Source organism: Schistocerca cancellata, chromosome 8 (assembly GCF_023864275.1).
Source record: "Schistocerca cancellata isolate TAMUIC-IGC-003103 chromosome 8, iqSchCanc2.1, whole genome shotgun sequence".
Lineage (NCBI taxonomy): Eukaryota > Metazoa > Arthropoda > Insecta > Orthoptera > Acrididae > Schistocerca > Schistocerca cancellata.
In genome coordinates this window covers 134,853,484-134,876,034 of record NC_064633.1, presented here as the reverse complement: position 1 = coordinate 134,876,034, position 22,551 = coordinate 134,853,484, and the positions used below count along the sequence as shown (strand labels likewise).

Below are 22,551 nucleotides of genomic sequence, written 5' to 3'. Positions count from 1 at the left end.
TTTTACACAGACTTTTCGTTTCACTAGATTAAAACATCATCAGCTGTTGAAGGTTTTCTGCTTTGTGATTGTCGTCTGCATGAACACTTGTCAGGTATTCCCCTCAGGTCTATCCCCTCTTTCATCAGCAGCAATACGTATTTCGTGATGTAACACAGGGGTAAATGTTATACAACCATCGCACGTAATTGTTTCTTTACGTTATTTATGTGCAATAGTGATGCAATTTTAGTCGTGTGTCCCATCAGGAAATGTATAGTGCTGGAAGTAATAGGGAAAATCGGCCAAAAACACTTTTCAAAGACAGGAATACCTGACGCACGTGTTCCCAGACGACTCTACAGAATATAAGAAAAAAGTAGTCGGTGACTGATAACAATAGCTAACAACATAGCGGCTTCACGCAGTTATTCATCATACGGACTAGAAATTGGTCTGGGAATGGGTGTTATACAATCAAAACCGATAAACAGAAGTAAAATTAAACTTATTTCGATTTCGATTAATACTTTTTATTTATAATGTGAATGTTGTTGATTTCCAATTACTACCTACATTTTAGATCAACAACTTTTTCTACGACATCCACGGAATGTTGATGCTTTGAATCCGATACATCGGACGACAGTGTGCTATGGTCGAAGGAAATGAAACGAAGGCAGTGACTGAGAAGGGAGTGAGACAGAGTTGTCGCCAATCCCCGACGTTATCCATTCTGTACATTGAGGTGGGAGTAATGAAAAACAAGGAAAAATTGTGGAAGGGGATTAAAGCTCGGGTTGAAAAAAATTAGAAACTTTGAGGTTTGCCTGTGACACTTTAATTGTCAGAGATAGGAAAGAATTTGGAAGAGCAGGTGAATGGAATGGCTTGAAAAGAGGTATGAAATGAACACCAATACAAGTAAAACAAGGATGATGGAATTTAGACAAAGTCAATCAGGTGATGGGGAAGTAATTAGATCACGAAATGAGGCACTAGAAGTAGTAAAGGAGAACTGCTATTTGAGCTGCGAAATAATCGGCGATGACCAAAGCGGAGAGGATATAAAATGTAGACTGGCTATGACAAGGAAAGCATTTTTGAGAAAGAGGAATTTCTTCATACCTAATGTAAATTTATGCCTTACGAAGTCTCTTATGAAAGTATTTGTCTGCGGTGCAGCTTCTTTTGGAAATGAAACTTAGTTGATAAGCAGCTCATACAAGAAGAGAATCAAAGCTTTCCAAATTTTGTGCCATAGAAAAAAGCTGAAGATTTGGTTGGTAGATCGAATAACTAACTTATAGGTACTGAATTTGTAGTATCGTAGCCTGTCTATAGTACCGAAGCCGTCGACTCGAAGATTCCTGCGGGCTCCGCGAACGGCGCTTTGAATATCACCACTAATAAAGGACCTCCAGAAGCACTTTGGCACCAGTCCACTCACCTCTGAAAGGGTTAAATGAAGTGTAAATTTTCTCTCACCTTCTACTCCAGAGCACAAACCGTGGTCAGCGGTAAGCCTTCAGCAAACAGTTAAAAAAAAAGGGGCACCAGTCTTCTGGTCGAGGGCATTTCCATATCGCTATTTGATGTCGGACGTTACACCGAAACGTTGATAGTTATCTCTACCAGCAAACATTTAGCGTACTTAAGACGCACGCCCGTGTCGAGCCTGTGCTTATAGCTAGGCGCGTCTGCCCCTAAGTTGTCAACAGTGTAGCAGTTCCTCGCAAGTTGAGTGCAATATATTTACAGTTTTGAACATGGCTGTCTTTCAGCAACCGTATGAAAGTTTGAATGGAGGAATAACACAGCCAACCGGCTGTTCTCCTTCACTTCTCTTAAGACCCGTTCATTAATTTTTCTATCTACCCAGCTTGTTTTTACCTAAGTTTTGACACTTCTAAGGATGTCTTCATCAAAATGATTTTTTTTAGTATGTCGGGTCTACACTTTTACTATTGCCATCTCTAAATTTAACTTTATGGCTTGTAAATAAATTTATTTGGGGAGCACAATCACTGACGACAATAAATGTATCACAGATATAAAGAGAATAATAGCCTTGGCAAAGCAAGCTTTCCAAAATAAAAGGAATTTACTAACAGACAATCATATAAGCCTAGACGGTAGGAAAAAGTTTGCCAAAACTTTTGTCAGGAGTGTCTTAACATACGGATGTGAAGCGCGGACTCTGGGAAAGGCAGAGAAAAAGAGACTGGAAGCAATGGAGATGTGGATATGAAGAACAATGACGAAAGCAAGCTGGGTAGATAGAAAAATTAATGAACAGGTCTTAAGAGAAGTGAACAGAACGCTACTTTCAGTCTGGAACCGCGCGACCGCTACGGTCACAGGTTCGAATCCTGCTACGGTTATGGATGTGTGCGATGTCCTTAGGTTAGTTAGGTTTAAGTAGTTCTAAGTTCTAGGGGACTGATGACCATAGATGTTAAGTCCCATAGTGCTCAGAGCCATTTGAACCATTTTTGAACCTAGGTAAATGTATTAAACAATTGTTTGCAACCAGTTGACTGCGTTATTTCTCCACTGAAAAATGGCAATATATTTAATTAAAGTGCGTTTGTGTCAACTAATCTTTTGCTTACCTGTCCAGATTCCTACGGCGGCAGATACTTTGGCCACCATTCACCCATTCATAATTAGCAACGAGGTTATAACACTTGTCTCTTCGGAAAATAGCAGCTGCCGACTCAGATCATAACAGAATCGAATTGCGGAAAAAGAAATTTATGGCACACATTTTGCCGGCCGCGACGGCCGAGCGGTTCTAGGCGCTTCAGTCCGGAACCGCGCGACTGTTACGGTCGCACGTTCGAATCCTGCCGCGGGCATGGATGTGTGTAATGTCCACAGGTTAGTTACCTTTTAGTAGTTCTAAGTTCTAAGGGACTGATGACCTCAGATGTTAGTTCCCATAGTGCTCAGAGCCATTTGAACCAAGGCACACAATTACAAGGAATCTTTAATTTGGTAATGTGCAGAAGTGTGAAGCGTACATGCACTACTGGCCATTAAAATTGCTGTACCAAGAAGAAACGCAGATGATAAACGGATATTCATGGGACAAATATATTATACTAGAACTGACATGTGAAAATTTGGCTGCATAGATCCTGAAAAATCAGCACCCAGGACAACCACCTCTGGCCGTAATAACGGCCTTGATACGCCTCGGCATTGAGTCAAACAGAGCTTGGATAGCGTGTACAGGTACAGCTGCCCATGCAGCTTCAACACGATACCACATTCATCAAGAGTAGTGACTGGCGTATTGTGACGAGCAAGTTGCTTGGCCACCATTGACCAGTCGTTTTCGGTTGGTGAGAAATCTGGAGAACGTGCTGGCCAGGGCAGCAATGGAACATTTCCTGTATCTAGAAAGGCCCGTACAGGACCTGCAACATGGCGGTCATGCATTATCCTGCTGAAATGTAGGGTTTCGCAGGGATCGAATGAACGGTACAGCCACGGGTCGTAACGCATCTGAAACGTAACGTTCACTGTTCAAAGTGCCGTCAATGCGAACAAGAGGTGACCGAGACGTGTAACCGATGGCACCCCATACCATCACGCCAGGTGATACGCCAGTATGGCGATGACAAATACACGCTTCCAATGGGGGTTCACCGCGATGTCGCCAAACAAGGATGCGACCATCATGATGCTGCAAACAGAACCTGGATTCATCTGAAAAAATGACGTTTTGCCATTCGTGCACCCAGGTTCGTCGTTGAGTACACCATCGCAGGCGCTGCTGTCTGTGATGCTGTGTCAAGGGTAACCGCAGCCATGGTCTCCGAGCTGACAGTCCATGCTGCTGCAAACGTCGTCAAACTGTTCGTGCAGATGGTTGTTGTCTTGCAAACGTCCCTATATTTTGACTCACAGATCGAGACGTGGCTGCACGATCCGTTACAGCTATGCGGATCAGATGCCTGTCATCTCGACTGCTAGTGATACGAGGCCGTTGGGATCCAGCAGGGCGTTCCGAATGACTCTCCTGAACCCACCGATTCCATATTCTGCTAAGAGTCATTGAATCTCGACCAACGCGAGCAGCAATGCCGCGATACGATAAACCGCAATCGCGATAGGCTACAATCCGACCTTTATAAAAGTCGGAAACCTGATGATACGCATTTCTCCTCCTTACACGAGGCATCACAACAACATTTCACCAGGCAACGGCGGTCAACTGCTGTTTGTGTATGAGAAATCGGTTGGAAACTTTCCTCAAGTCAGCACGTTGCAGGTGTCGCCACCGGCACCAACCTTGTGTGAATGCTCTGAAAAGCTAATCATTTGCATATCACAGCATCTTCTTCCTGTCGGTAAAATTTCGCGTCTGTAACTCGTAATCTTCATGGTGTAGCAATTTTAATGGCCAGTAGTGTATTTTAGAAGGAGGCAATGGGATGAGTATAGAAAGCAAGTTCAGGTGGACGTCGCGTCCAGAAGTTATTCGAAGACGAAGAGGCTTGCACGGGATAGTGAGGAGAGCTATACCAAAAGTCTCCAGACAGAAGATCACATCACCACCACAAGAACAACAACAACAACAACAACATGAAGTACAGTCAGCACCGAAATCAGAGGTATTGATACGGTACTTTAGAAAATTCAGTCACATTTAAGTGTCACTGGCTCAAGGATATCAAAGAAAGTCGGCAGACGTGCAGGTAAGGGGCGCGGCACTGGACATTCAGCAGCCACTGCGAGTCAGAGGGCGTCCACGCGACACGGCTGGCGGGCCGGCTCGGGTCCAGAGTCAAATGCGTGGGAGGAGAGGGGCAGGGAGCGAGTGTCGCCCGGGCCGAACCCGTCGGTCTGGTTAGCACCTCCGCGGGACGGGTCACCCGCTCGCCACACGCCCAGAATTCCGGGAAGCCGGCCGTAAATTGGACTGCGCTCCGTGGCGGCTGACGAGCGGTGAGCGCGGCCGGAACCTCTCGTCCTCCTCTGGAATTCACATCGACATACCGGCAGGCAGGTGCTGGCCGCTGTCCCAAACACCAAAAGCTGCAGTCTACAGCTCTTCTCTGTCGCAACGTTGTACCCACTAAACCGGGGAATATTTGCAGCGAAAAGTGGTGGAAACGTTGTCACTATATAGTAATATGAATATAGTTCTGGCAATACCGACCATGACCTTTTTCTGTGCGGATGCACACATATTCCCCAAACTCTTACGGGACGCCGGCCGGGGTAGCCGAGCGGTTCTAGGCGCTACAGTCTGGAACCGCGCGACCGCTACGGTCGCAGGTTGGAATCCTGCCTCGGGCATGGATGTGTGTGATGTTTTTAGGTTAGTTAGGTATAAGTAGTTCTAAGTTCTGGGGGACTAATGACCTCAGAAGTTAAGTCCCATAGTGCTCAGAGCCATTTGAGCCATCTTACGGGACTTGGTAAGAATGTCTTCCGCGAGTAATGAGTGTGTTGAGGTGGGACATTACGAATGTAGTGTGTGGACATACAAGGTAAGAATGTGGGTCTCGCGACAGGCGTGCGTGAGATAGTCCCTGCAGTCGCACTATCCTCTGTGCCCTCGGTGGCTCAGATGGATCGAGTGTCTGCCATGTAAGCAGGAGATCCCGGGTTCGAGTCCCGGTCGGGGCACACATTTTCACCTGTCCCCGTTGACGTATGTCAACGCCCGTCAGCAGCTGAAGGTATTAATACACTTCTGATCACGTTGTCACTAGTTTCGCAGGCATGGCTGTGCTGCCGTAAATCGCTGGATCTCGGTCGTAAGAAGAAAAATCAGATATGTATACACATATTACTAAATAATTCTTCCCACCCTTCTCTTTCTCCACCCATTCTTTCATCACAACCCTCCAATGAAAACCATTAATTTCAACTTCGAAGTTCATCACCTAAAAACAACAGTTAATTAAAAAGCTGACAAATGGTAGCAGGTATCGCGGTCTGAGGGTTCCGTGAAAACTCGATCATGTATATAGGGAGTTCAGCTCTAGGTTTTGATGAGTGAGTTTGCGAGTGTCAAAATATGTAACGTAAATGACCGTAACTTTTGATCGCACCGGCTTAAAAGCTTAAATATTTTACACCGCCGCGGGGTCGTAAATCTTACTATTTGACATTAATCTCAACTTGATACCCTATCCGTTTGTGGCAATTTCGAGGACTTGAAAGCATCGTATGACACCGTCAACTACTAGTTACTATTAAGCAAGGTCTACAACTTAACCAAGGATTTCAGCATCACCAGGCTCTTCCCCTGTCTTCTGCAGAACTAAAGATTCTTCGTTGACATCCAAGGACAGCGTAGCCGGTGGAGACCACATGAAAATGGTCTTCCTCAGGGAAGTGTGTTGGTTCCAGACCTGTTCTCTATATATATACTAACGACCAACCCATAGTCCCCAACTGCAGGAGTTTCTTGTATGCTGATGATGTCGCACTGGCAACCCAAAGCACAAACTTCGGTGCAATAGAAATCACCCTAAAGAGTGCTCTTGATCTGTCAAAATACTGCAGAATAAATCAGCTTAAATCAAACCCATAAAAGACGGAAGTGTGCGTTTTGCATCTGAGAAACAGGGAAACCATCCGCAAGTTAAAGATAGAATGGTCAGGGGTTAAACTAGGCCACGGTGACAATGCAAAATACCTAGGAATAACGATTGACAGATAGCTAACTTTCAGAAAATTCTGCATAAATTTCAAATCAAAAGTCTCTACTAAGACCACCTTACTGAGAGACCTGGCCGGATCACAGTGGGACAGTCAAGATGAAACCATCCGAAATTTTGCAATAACATTACGCTACTCCACTGCAGAATATACCTGTCCTCTTTGGTATACGCCAATACACGCCAAACAGGTGGATAGTGCCCTAAACGTCATATGCAGAATTATAAAAGCCTGCTCCCGGCGAATGACTCCACCACCTTGCAGAAGTTGCACCACCTCCTGTTCGAAGAGAAGTAGCTGCAAACAGAGAAAGAGCGAAACTGTAGCAGGAAAAACCGCATCCCATGCCTGGACAACAACGCTACCCACAACGACTGAGGTCAAGAAATAGTTTCCTCAGAACAACGGTGAAACTAACAACCACAGATGAAGAAGCCAGGTTGCAACTATGGAATGCTGAAACATCCCACCCTCCTGACTGGAAAAGATTTTCAGAATATTTACTCCCTGGCCACGATGAGAACTGGCCAATCAGGAAGTCCTTGAATGGGCTGGGGTAAGGAATTGGCAGACCAAGGGCCAACGTGGCAAAATGGGGATACGCTGAAGAAAATAAAACCCGATGTGACTGAGCCGAAGAACATATGGTTCAGTGTCCAGCCACAAAAGATGACCTACACCAAGCAATGGAAAATGCGCTGTAAGTGACCAAAGAACATATAAACTCTGTTGATCTGTCAACAATTGTATAAACTGTGCTTTATGTATGCTTCTGACACGAGAAATATTAATAATATTAATGGCAAAAAGGGATCTTAACAGAAGGACAAACAGATGGATAAAGTGATCATGTAACGGTTCCGTTCGTACTTATTTAAAACCTTAAAACCTGATTTGGGCCTCTTATTCGCTTGCACCATGTACATATTTCAAAAGGCTTACTTATCTTAGAAAGTTTGGTATCGGTTTCCTGAGCGGTCATTTCAAGCTAGGTGCTGTCAAAACTTCCACTGTTTTTTCCTAAAAGATTTCTACGTAAGAAAGTATTATTTCTTCCTTTTTTATTCATAAGTATGTTTCTGTCAGGCTTGGTAGTCTAACGGTAATGTGCGTGTCTGCAAACCGAAATGGGTGATAAAATCCCTGTCGGACTACAAATTTTTCAGTCTGCCTCTTAAAGTAGCATTCGCCGCACATTGCTGTAGAGATTCGTCACAAATGATACGTAGTTCGGATTCTACGTTAACTTACAGGCTCTCTTCCCCCGTTTGGATAACTGGGGCTGATGTGAGCCACGAATGTCGCCGAACAGCCGTCCGATTGAAAGACTTGCAGCAGGGAATTGCGCCACAGGAAATTATTTTACGATCCGGCTGCCGCATATTTAATGCATACTGATAAGCGAGATGGTGCAGCCAGAAACACCTAGGCTCACAGACGGGAAAGCAGTAGTTGAAAATTCGCCTTGTGAACGTATGTAAGTTCTGCAGAGTTTTCGGCATCACTGAAAATAAATAGTTATGCGGTTCCTGCGTTGTACTTGCGCCCACACCTTTCCTCATTCTTGTCAGTACACTGGTAACTCAGAAGCATCCTTTACTTGTTCAACTCCAACACAACTTTTAGCGTTACTCTGTCACGCTGCACCTACCGACAGGAAGGCATAAGGCAGCAGACGTGACTCCTACTTGTGCTCAGGACACAGTCTCCTCTACGGAGGACGAACTCCGCTGCTGATGCAAAGAAATCCGAGGCGCCACGAACGCATTCCCAGACAACTGCTGTTGCTGTTCTTCGCCCACTGTTGCCTGACTGTGCTTAGAAGGTAAGTACTACAGCTCCAGCGACTGAAACGGAATAAAAATTCCCTTAAACTATGCAAATATGTCTGTTTACGGCCCGTCAACGATAATCATCTGTAAAATTTGACACTTGTGTACAATCGATGTTAGCATTTAACGAGTCTGAACACTATAGTAGCACAACTCGCTGACGAAACAACGCCGTGCGATAGACAGTTATGACCAGCCGAGTCACAAGAGTCATAGATGAGGTATTACGTGGTAAAATGCTAAACGTCTGATTGAAACAGGGTGAACTGGAACGCAACCTACGAACTTTCATAGGTTGCTCAACAATAACATCTGCGTATATTCGTATAAGAGAGCCACGGTCTTCCACATCCACTTACAGAGTTATTGTACTCTGATACCTTCCGCGACCAGCTCTGTATCTGTATTGCACTGAAAAGAGCCTACATAAGTGCAAACGTCGAGGGTATGCGTTGTGTGTCTGGTTTCCATTCGCTACCTGCTGTTGACAACAGTAATACTTAGCTTGTCTCACTGCCCTCAGAGCTGTTTGGTTCTGTCTGGGATTTTGTTGTCAGGCACCGTTAGTTGTTCATTAACTGTGATACACAGCAGTACTGTGAATAGTTTTACTGGTGAAGAGGCCGGCCGGAGTGGCCGAGCGGTTCTAGGCGCTTCAGTCTGGAACCGCACGACCGCTACGGTCGCAGATTCGAATCCTGCCTCGGGCATGGATGTGTGTAATGTCCTTACGTTAGTTATGTTTAAGTAGTTCAAAGTCATAGGGGACTGATGACCTCAGACATTAAGTCCCATAGTGCTCAGAGCCATTTTTTGAACTGGTGAAGAGTTGTTCCACATCTATTTCGTGTATTGGTTCACTTAATGCAGTGTAAGACACTATGCTGAGCTGTTCGTGTTCCAGCGACAAGCACGCCATAGTGCTTCTCCGTGTTCTTGCATTACACTCTTGTTTTGTGTCGCACGTACTGGTGATTGCTTATTACACGCTTCTTCACTGTTATTAAGGTATTTTCACAGAAACAAGGCTGATTCTTATAGAAAACCGAATGAATGATTATTACACTCTTTAAAGAACCGCCAGTGGCAGCGAATCCCTTACACCAAAATACTCAGGAGGCATCCCTGAACAGAAAATTCGTCATGAAGTCCTGGTATACCCTGTATATTACCCCATGCAGTATTTACAGAGTCGTATTTGTCAATACAGAAGTAGCTGTGTTGTCGTACTTTCTTTCCATTATATTCGTCATCGAAGTGCAAATGTGGAGTTGCGGAATGGATCGGTGTGTGCAATGACAAGATCAACATGTGGACATGCAACGCAATTTTCGGTGTATGTGCACTGCAGTAGTTCATATCAAAAGCCGCAGAGATCACAACCGGCGGCTGTGGCCGAGTGGATGTAAGCGCTTCAGTCCGGAACCGCGTTGCTGCTACGGTCGCAGGTTCGAATCCTGCCTCGGGCATGAATTTGTGTGATGTCCTTAGGTCGGTTAGATTTAAGTAGTTCTAAGTCTAGGCCGACCGGAGTGGCCATTCGGTTTTGGGCGCTACAGTCTGGAGCCGAGCGACCGCTACGGTCGCAGATTCGAATCCTGCCTCGGGCATGGATGTGTGTGATGCCCTTAGGTTAGTTAGGTTTAATTAGTTCTAAGTTCTAGGCCACTGATGACCTCAGAAGTTAAGTCGCATAGTGCTCAGAGCCATAGTTCTAAGTCTAGGGGACTGATGACAGATGTTAAGTCCCATAGCGCTCAGAGCCATAGTTCTAAGTCTAGGGGACTGATGACCTCAGAAGTTAAGTCGCATAGTGCTCAGAGCCATAGAACTAGGGGACTGATGACCTCAGATGTTAAGTCCCATAGTGCTTAGATCCATTGGAACCATTTGAACGGAGACCACATTATCCAGATGCTTGTCATGAGATGTTCCATTCCACTGTGCTTCGACCTTGTCGATCTGCTGGTCATAACTGTGTGTTACACAATATTGTTTCTACAGCGACTTGTGCTTTTGCAGTATTTGCTGTAGTACTTTAAAATAATTATTATTCTGGTTTAGTCGTTCGTGCTTGAGTATGTGCCGTGTGAGTGCTGAAGTAAGCAGCGTACCTCTCATGAACCACAATTCATAATTAATTTTGACAATTTCAAGCTAGATTTAATTGGTCTAATTTCCTTTTGCGGGGTCTTTCAATTACAAGTAAATGTGGAGACAAATATTGTTCTACCGCAAATTTTAGGGAATACTTGTTGATTCGAAACATGTTATGGCCTTGCAGGTAACTGTCAGAATTGTGGAATGTTCGCTATATCAGGCAGTTCATTTAGCATGATCGTGTCTTTGCCGTGCTTTCTAATGAAATACATCATGCGACATTATTTATAGTTCAAGCAATGGCCACTCCTACTTCATATACTATGGTCTCACCTGCACGGAGGACTTCATCAGTTAAGTGCAAATCTCAGTTAAGTGTAAATGTGCGCAGTTGTAAATGAAAGCTGAAGCAATGACCCCTTGATCTGCCATGTCCTCCGGCGTCAGTCTACTGTGCTTGTGATGCAAATATACAGTGTACGCAAATTCTTGCAGTCACTTCCAAAAGTCACAACTTGGAAGCTATTACAGATAGAGAATTGTGGTTTGTTGCAAAACGTTTAGCGCAGGGGTGTCCAACTCGCGGCCCAAGGTAAGCATCAACGCGGCCAAGAAGTGAGCATCTATCACGCGATCTGCAATAAAAGTAAATTCCCTTTACGTAAAGTTATGAAAAATTTAATATTTTCAATTTGAAACTCCCGCCACACGATGCTATTCTCTCACTGGTCCATCCGTTATTTATTTTCCCTCTGTGGTTATTGTCTATGTTAAGTATACTATGTGCGGCCCAAAAATACTCTTCTTCTTCCAGAGCAGTTCAGGTAAGCTGAAAGTCTGGACAACCTTAGTTTAACGGGTGTCAGAGTTCCTTTTTCTCTGTCCTTTGCTGCAGATTTGATTCGGAGTTCATCAAAATTACAAGATACCAACTGGTATGCAGAATTCAAATCTATACGGTACTGCAAAATTATTGACGCCAATACTGTACTGGAGGGCAAGCTGGCAAAACAAGCATGATGAGATGGTTGAAAAACTTTGAAGAGGCAGGCAGTGTCAAATATCTTACTCGAAGTGAACGTCCCCCCTCCCCCCCCCTCGCCCCCCCCCCCCCCCCCCCCCCGGTGTCACCAGCACGTGTTGACAGATTGCAGGTTGCATTTCAACGCAGCCCCCAGAAATCAATTCGTCGTGCATCACGTGAATTGCAGAAAGCAATATCAACTGACCATAAAATGTTACATTAGCGGTTACATCTTTTTGATTACCAAGTGAAAATGACCAGACGATCGTCCTCTGTGATATGCATTCGAGTGTTCCATATTGGCTTTCGTAAATGCTAACAGTAACTATCTGGTGAAAGGCTTGATTTCAGATGACGCTACGTTCCACATTTCTGGACAAGTGAATCACTACAACATTAGCATTTGGCACTCCGAAATCCCGCACAAAACACGTGAACATATCTTCGATAGCCCGAAGTTTGTTGTTTGATGTGGTCTAATGCACGATAGGGTTATAGGTCCAGTTTTTTTTCGGTGAGACAATAAAAATGGGAAATACTTATCTGGACATGCTTCTACAGTTTCTGTTAGTAAAGATGAAAGAACTGCCCATCAGCTCCCAGAATGATGATGCACTCGCATTTTGGAGTTTGAATGTGCAGGATGTGGTGAATATGACACTTCTTGAGAGACGGATGGGTCGTGATAATCCCATCCCATGACCTCCTCACTCTCCCGTTGTCTCGCCATTAGACTTACTTTTGTGATGTTCTGTGAACTATTACATGTACAAAACAACAGTCAATGACGCTCTACTCTTTATACACATATCATTGAAGCAATCACAACTGTTGATGTTACAGTGCTGAGCCGCACGTGGACAGAACTCTGCTTACACCTTGATGTTCTACGAGCGATAAGTGGAACACTCACTGAAATTCTCGCATAAAAGAAAAACTCTGAGAGTTTATAAACGCTTTAGAACCTACCACGACGCTCTATCTCACAAATACTGAAATGAAACGAGACAAATGAGAATTTAAGTCCGTCGACGGAGACGTCGTTAGAGACAGGCCTGGTCGCATTAGGATCTGAGCTGGTCCTCGGGCCTTCTCAGATGATTCTATAGTCGACCTACATAACTCGATAATAATAATCATCATCATCATCCACCATTACCTCAACTTCAGAACAGTCTAATATTTTCCATCTAAAGGACCTGAGTCAGCAGTTGAGAATATAATTGTTGCTGAGAATGATGTTCTTAACATTAGTGGTTGTATACTTCCTCCTGCTCCTCCTTCTCCTCCTCTTCTTCTTCTTCTGTTTCTTCATCATCATCATCTTCTTCTTCTTCTTCTTTCTGAAACGTTTCTACTTATGCAAGACGGTCACAGAGTCCCTTTCAAGCTTCTTTTTTCTTCCACAGTCCATCGTTTAACTTCTCCTCCCACTGCAGTCCTTTTCGGTGTACATCATCCTTCACCTGATCTCTCCATCTTGTTTGTGGTCCTCCAATTGGTCTTCATCCAGATTCTGTCCATTCTAGGGCTCTTCTCAAAACTTTTTCTGGTCCTGTGGCCAAATAATTTAAGCTTATTACTCTATATAGTTTCTTTTAGAGGCTTGATCTGCAGAGTGTTTCGTAATATTTCATTCCTTATTCTATCCCTTCTCGTCTTACACAGTGTAAGTAGGCTGTTTATGTTTTCTTTATGTAAGTAGGCTATTTATGTTTTCTTTATGTAAGTAGGCTGTTTATGTTTTCTTATTGGCAACGTTACGTAGCGCTCTATATGAAAATCACTGGCTGTGCTGTGTGCAGTCTGTGGCTAGTTTGCATAGTTGTCTGCCATTGTAGTGTTGGGCAGCGGCAACTGGATGTGAACAGCGCGTAGCGTTGCGCAGTTGGATGTGAGCCGCCAGCAGTGGTGGATGTGAGGAGAGAGATGGCGGAGTTTGAAATTTGTAAAAATTGATGCCATGAACTGCTATATATATTATGACTATTAAGGTAAATACATTGTTTGTTCTCTATTAAAATCTTTCATTTGCTAACTATCCCTATCAGTAGTTAGTGCCTTCCGTAGTTTGAATCTTTTATTTAGCTGGCAGTAGTGGCGCTCGCTGTATTGCAGTAGTTCGAGTAACCAAGATTTTTGTGAGGTAAGCGATTTGTGAAACGCATAGATTAATGAAATTTCCTGGCAGATTAAAACTGTGTGCCCGACCGAGACTCGAACTCGGGACCTTTGCCTTTCGCGGGCAAGTGCTCTACCATCTGAGCTACCGAAGCACGACTCACGCCCGGTACTCACAGCTTTACTTCTGCCAGTACCTCGTCTCCTACCTTCCAAACTTTACAGAAGCTCTCCTGCGAACCTTGCAGAACTAGCACTCCTGAAAGAAAGGATATTGCGGAGACATGGCTTAGCCACAGCCTGGGGGATGTTTCCAGAATGAGATTTTCACTCTGCAGCGGAGTGTGCGCTGATATGAAACTTCCTGGCAGATTAAAACTGTGTGCCCGACCGAGACTCGAACTCGGGACCTTTGCCTTTCGCGGGCAAGTGCTCTACCATCTGAGCTACCGAAGCACGACTCACGCCCGGTACTCACAGCTTTACTTCTGCCAGTACCTCGTCTCCTACCTTCCAAACTTTACAGAAGCTCTCCTGCGAACCTTGCAGAACTAGCACTCCTGAAAGAAAGGATATTGCGGAGACATGGCTTAGCCACAGCCTGGGGGATGTTTCCAGAATGAGATTTTCACTCTGCAGCGGAGTGTGCGCTGATATGAAACTTCCTGGCAGATTAAAACTGTGTGCCCGACCGAGACTCGAACTCGGGACCTTTGCCTTTCGCGGGCAAGTGCTCTACCATCTGAGCTACCGAAGCACGACTCACGCCCGGTACTCACAGCTTTACTTCTGCCAGTACCTCGTCTCCTACCTTCCAAAACTTTACAGAAGCTCTCCTGCGAACCTTGCAGAACTAGCACTCCTGAAAGAAAGGATATTGCGGAGACATGGCTTAGCCACAGCCTGGGGGATGTTTCCAGAATGAGATTTTCACTCTGCAGCGGAGTGTGCGCTGATATGAAACTTCCTGGCAGATTAAAACTGTGTGCCCGACCGAGACTCGAACTCGGGACCTTTGCCTTTCGCGGGCAAGTGCTCTACCATCTGAGCTACCGAAGCACGACTCACGCCCGGTACTCACAGCTTTACTTCTGCCAGTACCTCGTCTCCTACCTTCCAAACTTTACAGAAGCTCTCCTGCGAACCTTGCAGAACTAGCACTCCTGAAAGAAAGGATATTGCGGAGACATGGCTTAGCCACAGCCTGGGGGATGTTTCCAGAATGAGATTTTCACTCTGCAGCGGAGTGTGCGCTGATATGAAACTTCCTGGCAGATTAAAACTGTGTGCCCGACCGAGACTCGAACTCGGGACCTTTGCCTTTCGCGGGCAAGTGCTCTACCATCTGAGCTACCGAAGCACGACTCACGCCCGGTACTCACAGCTTTACTTCTGCCAGTACCTCGTCTCCTACCTTCCAAACTTTACAGAAGCTCTCCTGCGAACCTAGGAAGTTTCATATCAGCGCACACTCCGCTGCAGAGTGAAAATCTCATTCTGGAAACATCCCCCAGGCTGTGGCTAAGCCATGTCTCCGCAATATCCTTTCTTTCAGGAGTGCTAGTTCTGCAAGGTTCGCAGGAGAGCTTCTGTAAAGTTTGGAAGGTAGGAGACGAGGTACTGGCAGAAGTAAAGCTGTGAGTACCGGGCGTGAGTCGTGCTTCGGTAGCTCAGATGGTAGAGCACTTGCCCGCGAAAGGCAAAGGTCCCGAGTTCGAGTCTCGGTCGGGCACACAGTTTTAATCTGCCAGGAAGTTTCATATCAGCGCACACTCCGCTGCAGAGTGAAAATCTCATTCTGGAAACATCCCCCAGGCTGTGGCTAAGCCATGTCTCCGCAATATCCTTTCTTTCAGGAGTGCTAGTTCTGCAAGGTTCGCAGGAGAGCTTCTGTAAAGTTTGGAAGGTAGGAGACGAGGTACTGGCAGAAGTAAAGCTGTGAGTACCGGGCGTGAGTCGTGCTTCGGTAGCTCAGATGGTAGAGCACTTGCCCGCGAAAGGCAAAGGTCCCGAGTTCGAGTCTCGGTCGGGCACACAGTTTTAATCTGCCAGGAAGTTTCATATCAGCGCACACTCCGCTGCAGAGTGAAAATCTCATTCTGGAGACATCCCCCAGGCTGTGGCTAAGCCATGTCTCCGCAATATCCTTTCTTTCAGGAGTGCTAGTTCTGCAAGGTTCGCAGGAGAGCTTCTGTAAAGTTTGGAAGGTAGGAGACGAGGTACTGGCAGAAGTAAAGCTGTGAGTACCGGGCGTGAGTCGTGCTTCGGTAGCTCAGATGGTAGAGCACTTGCCCGCGAAAGGCAAAGGTCCCGAGTTCGAGTCTCGGTCGGGCACACAGTTTTAATCTGCCAGGAAGTTTCATATCAGCGCACACTCCGCTGCAGAGTGAAAATCTCATTCTGGAAACATCCCCCAGGCTGTGGCTAAGCCATGTCTCCGCAATATCCTTTCTTTCAGGAGTGCTAGTTCTGCAAGGTTCGCAGGAGAGCTTCTGTAAAGTTTGGAAGGTAGGAGACGAGGTACTGGCAGAAGTAAAGCTGTGAGTACCGGGCGTGAGTCGTGCTTCGGTAGCTCAGATGGTAGAGCACTTGCCCGCGAAAGGCAAAGGTCCCGAGTTCGAGTCTCGGTCGGGCACACAGTTTTAATCTGCCAGGAAGTTTCATATCAGCGCACACTCCGCTGCAGAGTGAAAATCTCATTCTGGCATAGATTAATGTTAGTCAGGGCCATTCCTTTGTAGGGATTTCTGAATGTCAGATTGCGTTGCGCTAAAAAATTATTGTGTGTCAGTTTAAGCACAGTCTTGTATAAATTGTTCTAAGGGGACGTTTCAACAGGTTCCCTCGTAGAGACGGCATCTTTGCTGTTTGTATTCTGCTCAGATCTTTCTTTGTCCACGTCCAATATTCTGATCCATAGGTCAAAACTAGATATGATACTGCGTGAAGAGTTTGACACAACACTGAAAGACCTAACTCGAGAAAAGGCCCCGGGAGTAGACAACATTCCATTAGAACTACTGACAGCCTTGGGAGAGCCGGTCCTGACAAAACTCTACCATCTGGTGAGCAAGATGTATGAGACAGGCGAAATTCCCTCAGACTTCAAGAAGAATATAATAATTCCAATCCCAAAGAAAGCAGGTGTTGACAGATGTGAAAATTACCGAACAATCAGTTTAATAAGTCACAGCTGCAAAATACTAAATCGAATTCTTTACAGACCAATGGAAAAACTGGTAGAAGCCAACCTCGGGGAAGATCAGTCTACATTCCGTAGAAATATTGGAACACGTGAGGCAATACTGACCCTACGACTTATCTTAGAAGAAAGATTAAAGAAAGGCAAACCTACGTTTCTAGCATTTGTAGACTTAGAGAAAGCTTTTGACAATGTTGAAGGAATACTCTCTTTCAAATTCTAAAGGTGGCAGGGGTAAAATACAGGGAGCGAAAGGCTATTTACTATATGTACAGAAACCAGAGGGCAGTTATAAGAGTCGAGGAACATGAAAAGGAAGCAGCGGTTGGGAAGGGAGTGAGACAGGGCTGTAGCCTCTCCCCGATGCTATTCAATCTGTATATTGAGCAAACAGCAAAGGAAACAAAAGAAAAGTTCGGAGTAGGTATTAAAATCCATGGAGAAGAAATAAAAACTTTGAGGTCTGCCGATGACATTGTAATTCTGTCAAAAACAGCAAAGGACTTGGAAGAGCAGTTGCACGGAATGGACAGTGTCTTGAGGGTATAAGATGAACATCAACAAAAGCAAAACGAGGATAATGGAATGTAGTCGAATTAAGTCGGGTGATGCTGAGGGAATTAGATTAGGAAATGAGACACTTAAAGTAGTAAAGGAGTTTTGCTATTTGGGGAGCAAAATAACTGATGACGGTCGAAGTAGAGAGGATATGAAATGTAGACTGGCAATGGCAAGGAAAGCGTTTCTGAAGAAGAGAGATTTGTTAATATCGAGTATAGATTTAAGTGTTAGGAAGTCGTTTCTGAAAGTATTTGTATGGAGTGTAGCCATGTATGGAAGTGAAATGTGGACGATAAATAGTTTAGACCAGAATAGAATAGGAGCTTTCGAAATGTGGTGTTACAGAAGAATGCTGAAGATTAGATGGGTAGATCACATAACTAATGAGGAGGTATTGAATAGAATTGGGGAGAAGAGGAGTTTGTGGCACAACTTGACAAGAAGAAGGGACCGGTTGGTAGGGCATATTCTGAGGTATCAAGGGATCACAAATTTAGTATTGGAGGGCAACGTGGAGGGTAAAAATCGTAGAGGGAGACCAAGAGATGAATACACTAAGCAGATTCAGAAGGATGTAGGCTGCAGTAGGTACTGGGAGATGAAGAAGCTTGCACAGGATAGAGTAGCATGGAGAGCTGCATCAAACCAGTCTCAGGACTGAAGACCACAACAAACAAGGTCAAAAGTGGCAGATAATACGACTTGTACATCGTCATCTTTGCTTTGGTAGGTGCTTTACAATTTCTAATTATGCCCAATACACAACAATAAAGTAATTGTAACGTTCACAACATTCATCTAGGAAATCACCATGAACGCATCAAGATAACCTAATGTGGTCATGTCATCTGCAAGTCTCTCACATTTCAAGTATTGGTCTTGAAACTTATTGTATTTTTAAAAAAAGCTGTCTGCAGTTGAGTATCGATAAATGTTCCGCTGTAGTGGATACCTCTGGTTGGACGTCTCCTACTGACTTTGGACTCTCGTCAATTCGTCTGAACCGCTGCTATATTTGGGGATACAAGACACCCAATTTCTTATTTCCTATCCTTGCGACAGCTGTTCTGAGTGTGTCTGGACTTACGTAGCCGTGGCTGAGCGAGGGAAACGCCCACTACGAGGCAGGGAAAGAGAGAGGGAGAGGGAGAGAGAGAGAGAGAGAGAGACTAGTCTGTGAGAAACGCGCAGCAGTTTGGAAAGAGAGCGTCACGCATTCCTAAGTGAGACGTTGCCAGCCGGCGCCGGTGTGGTGTGGTCTGCGGCAGCAAGTTGTGCGATAAAGCTAAACAGCGAGTGCCTCAGCCCCGAATTCTCGCGCGCAGCTGCCGACGATGATTTACGAGCCGGGCGGGGCGGTCCGCTGCGAAAATTAAACCTCGGTCCGCAAGACGCCGGCAGGAGTCTGGGCGCTGGATATTGCGGAAATTCCTCGCGAGTCGCCCTGGATACACCCAGGACGCGCCGCGTCGTGCGCTTATTGCTATTATCGCTAGCCGCCCTCGTGTCCTGTCCTTTATGGCGCCGTTAAAATGCCTCGACCGCAAGGTCGGCGAAGGCGCGAAACACTCTTCCTAATAGTTTTCTTATGGAGCTGCGCACCTCGTCCCTCAGTCTATATCGTCAGTGGGTCAAATCCACTCCTGCTTTTGCCTGCCATTGATGATTCATCCCAAACCACAGCCCGTATAACGAACTGAAATGCGTCTCGTTGTGTACTGCAAGGAAACACATCTTCAAATGTTTTTTTATTCCAGTCCCTGATCACAATATCAATTCTTTTGACGATGACCGGCTTCAATCAGTAATGACCATACTCACATCTTTTTCACACCATGTCCTAAAGTGGTAAGGCCGTAATGGCAACGTCAAAACGTATAAATACACTCAGCAGAGCATCGTCACATAGATCTAAAATAAGGTGTAGAATAGGCCACATCGTCCACACAGCCATTTTTGCAACTAAGCCAGTTGCAGAAATGACAGTGTGGACGATGTGGCCTACTCTACACCTAATTTTAGACCTATATCTATATGTTTTGACGATGCCATTACGACCTTATCACTGTAGGACACGGTGTGAAAAAGGTCTGAGGATGGTCATTGCTGACTGAAACCGGTCATCGTCAAAAGAATTGATATTGTGATCAAAGACTGGAATAAAAAGTATTTGACAGTATTAGATCATTGTTCATATACGCGAGTGTGTCGCAGCTGGTGAAACACTTCTTCATTGTTGTTCCTCGCTATACAGGATTTTTTATTTATTTATTTTTTTAACTTGAGACAGTTTAATATCTCGAAAACGACGCATGGTACGAAAAAATGTTCCAAGTGAAAAGTTAACGTTACTGAAGAAAACATTTGTCTGTTCTACAACTGACCATCTCGTAACCACCTCTCCTGCGTGGGCGGGGTCTACTTTGTACTTTCAAATGAGAATCCCTTATTCGGATTATACACCAAAAGACATGCACGGTTTACTCAACCCATTATTTCCTTTTCATGGTAGATGGCGCTGTAATCCACAAATACCAAGTGCGCCTGCTTTTCCAAAATTAAAAACCGACGCATTTATTCTACGTTTCATTTACGATATAAAAGTAAACCTTTGTGTTCTAACAGTTGATATTTATGTTAGAAAATTACTTTCACTGTACAGTACAATATGGTTAGCCGTTTCATTATCTGGTTAGAAACCACGCTTAGTGCGATCCAAGAACAATGACGTGGCTGTAATAGCTCTGTTTCCATTGTGGTGCTTGATTTCGGTGAGACGCCTATCGTCTCACCATTGGCGTAGTTGATTTCGGTGAATATCAATGGCAAGTGCGACTTTCACTACAGCTGAGTCGACATTTTACCTTGTTACAATGGTTGTCGTTTATATTCCGCCGGTAGGCACGTAGCGACCAGCGCTAAAGTTACAGCAGTTGGATTGAAAGACACACCGAAATCAGTCACCTTGATGGCGGGGTTCGCTGGCGCCCATCAAAATCAAGTATTCCGACGGTATGGGGACTCATTAAATCACTTAAAAATGAACATGAACAGCCACAATCGCAAGAAACTTCTTTCTTTGTGAGGTTACCGGTTTCGGTCTGTTTTAGACAGTCTTCTTCTTCAGCTAACTACAGTTACAGTTCATGGAATCGTAGCGCATGCTCCGTTCAGCGCCACAGTCTACCATCGTGGTAGTAGGTCTGAAGATGGTCTAAAACAGACCGAAACCTATAAACTCATAAAAAGAAGTGTCTTACGATTGTGACTGCTCATGTTCGTTTACAAGTAATAAGAAAACCGCTATTATCCAGGAGAAATGTTCTCAAAAATTACTCATCACAATCAATCCCGTAGAGAACACAAAGTTACATTATCATCCTTGTAGCTTATTTGCTAGAAATGTCAATGTCTAGCCAAATTATTTGTACTGTACAACCATATTTGCTATACTCAAGTAGCATTTGAACGTCAGTGTTCAACATTAGAACACAAAGGTATATATTTACATCGTAAATGGAATGTACAATGAAATGCGTCGGTTCTTAATTGCAAAACGAGACACACTTCGTATTTGTCGATTAGAGCGCCCTCTACCAATATTGGGAAACAATGGTTTGTGTAAACCGTATGTATTTTTTGGCGTAGATTCCGAACACGTAATAAAAATGGGGGGAGGGTATTTCCATTTGAAAATACAAGACTGGACCCGTCTACGCAGAAAGGGTGGTTAGAAAGTGGTCAGTTGTAGCATACATAGATGTCACATCTACTAAAATTAAGTTTTCACCTAGAATATTTTTTCGTACGATGCGTCGTTTTCGACATATTTACTTGTCTCGAGTTACAACAAACGCTTTGTATAAGTACAGCTCTTGTATGCTTCGCAACTTCGCGTTTCATAACGAAGGAAAAGCTTTTGACGGAAAAGTAACTTCGGATGTACACCAAAGGAGTGTTGTGAGACCACAACCATTAACTGAAAAGTTCCACATCATTATGAAGAGTCGTATCCATGATCTATGTAACAAGTATTAATGTAATGTAACGTAACTATATACTGAAATAACCTACAGGATAGCGTCAGAAGCTCTGTGAGACTGTTCACGGATGGTGCAGTTGCACACAGGAAAATCACAACTCTCAAAAATTGTAGCGAACCGCAGGAAGACTTACAAAGGAATGACGCTTGGTGTAGGAATTGGCAGTTGACCATCGACATAAACACATTGTCCTTAAAGAGGTCGAAAGTCCCAGTACTGTATGATTACAGGATTGTCGAACAATCATTGGAAGCCGGTACATCCATTCAATAACTTGGAGAATGTTTAGCGTATTATTTAAAATACAACAACGACAATAAATACAAGGTAGACGCCAGAATGAAATTCAATTGTAGCGTCATCAGGCAGTGTAGTCCACCAACGAAGAAGGTAAGTTACAAAACCCTTGTTCGACTGACTATTGTAGTCAACTGAACAGAAATGAGAGATGGCGGTAACAGGAAGAACCAAAGAAGAGCCGCGCACTTTGTCACAAATTATTTTAGTTAACGTGAAAGTGTCACAGACCTGCTCATCCAACCCCAGTGGCAGATCATACAAGACGGGCGTTGTACACTGGGAGAGAGCCCTGCCGGCTGGGATGGACAGCTGTCCGCTGGCAAGCTGAGAACTCTGCTTCTGACCCGAGCAGCAACTGGATTTTGACCTTTTTTTTATGTCTTGTTTTTGCTGCTCTTTCAGGATCCTTTCTGGTTCTAGTGAATTTAGTTGCCACCCCAGGTGATACTAATTTTAAAATTTGGCAGACATTTTTGTGGTCCGTTCATTCCATAGATTGTCAGCGCCGGTAGCTGAGTGGACGCCGGCACAGTAACTCATCGTGTTCGGTCAGAGGGTTAGCTGCCCCCTGTGATAAAAAAAAAACCTGAGTTAATGGATCAACGTCGAACTGAAACGGGTGTCTTGCGACGAGCAGATTGAACGAACGAAAACGAACAAAATTAGATTTTTTAAAAAAAGGTGGTCAGCCTAAATGATTGC

General features: G+C 44.6%; 2 protein-coding genes and 1 non-coding gene across 3 annotated transcripts in view; 2 read left to right on the top strand and 1 right to left on the bottom strand.

Moving 5' to 3' along the window:
- LOC126095771 (synapsin) overlaps positions 1-22,551 on the top strand; it is an 859,815-nt gene that overhangs the window by 407,626 nt on the left and 429,638 nt on the right. The window lies entirely within an intron of this gene.
- Positions 1-22,551, bottom strand: part of LOC126095772 (metalloproteinase inhibitor 3) — a 362,787-nt gene that overhangs the window by 126,466 nt on the left and 213,770 nt on the right. The gene's annotated exons all lie outside the window — the stretch shown is intronic.
- Positions 5,551-5,625, top strand: Trnat-ugu (transfer RNA threonine (anticodon UGU)). Its single transcript has one exon. It is a non-coding gene; the product is annotated as a tRNA-Thr (tRNA).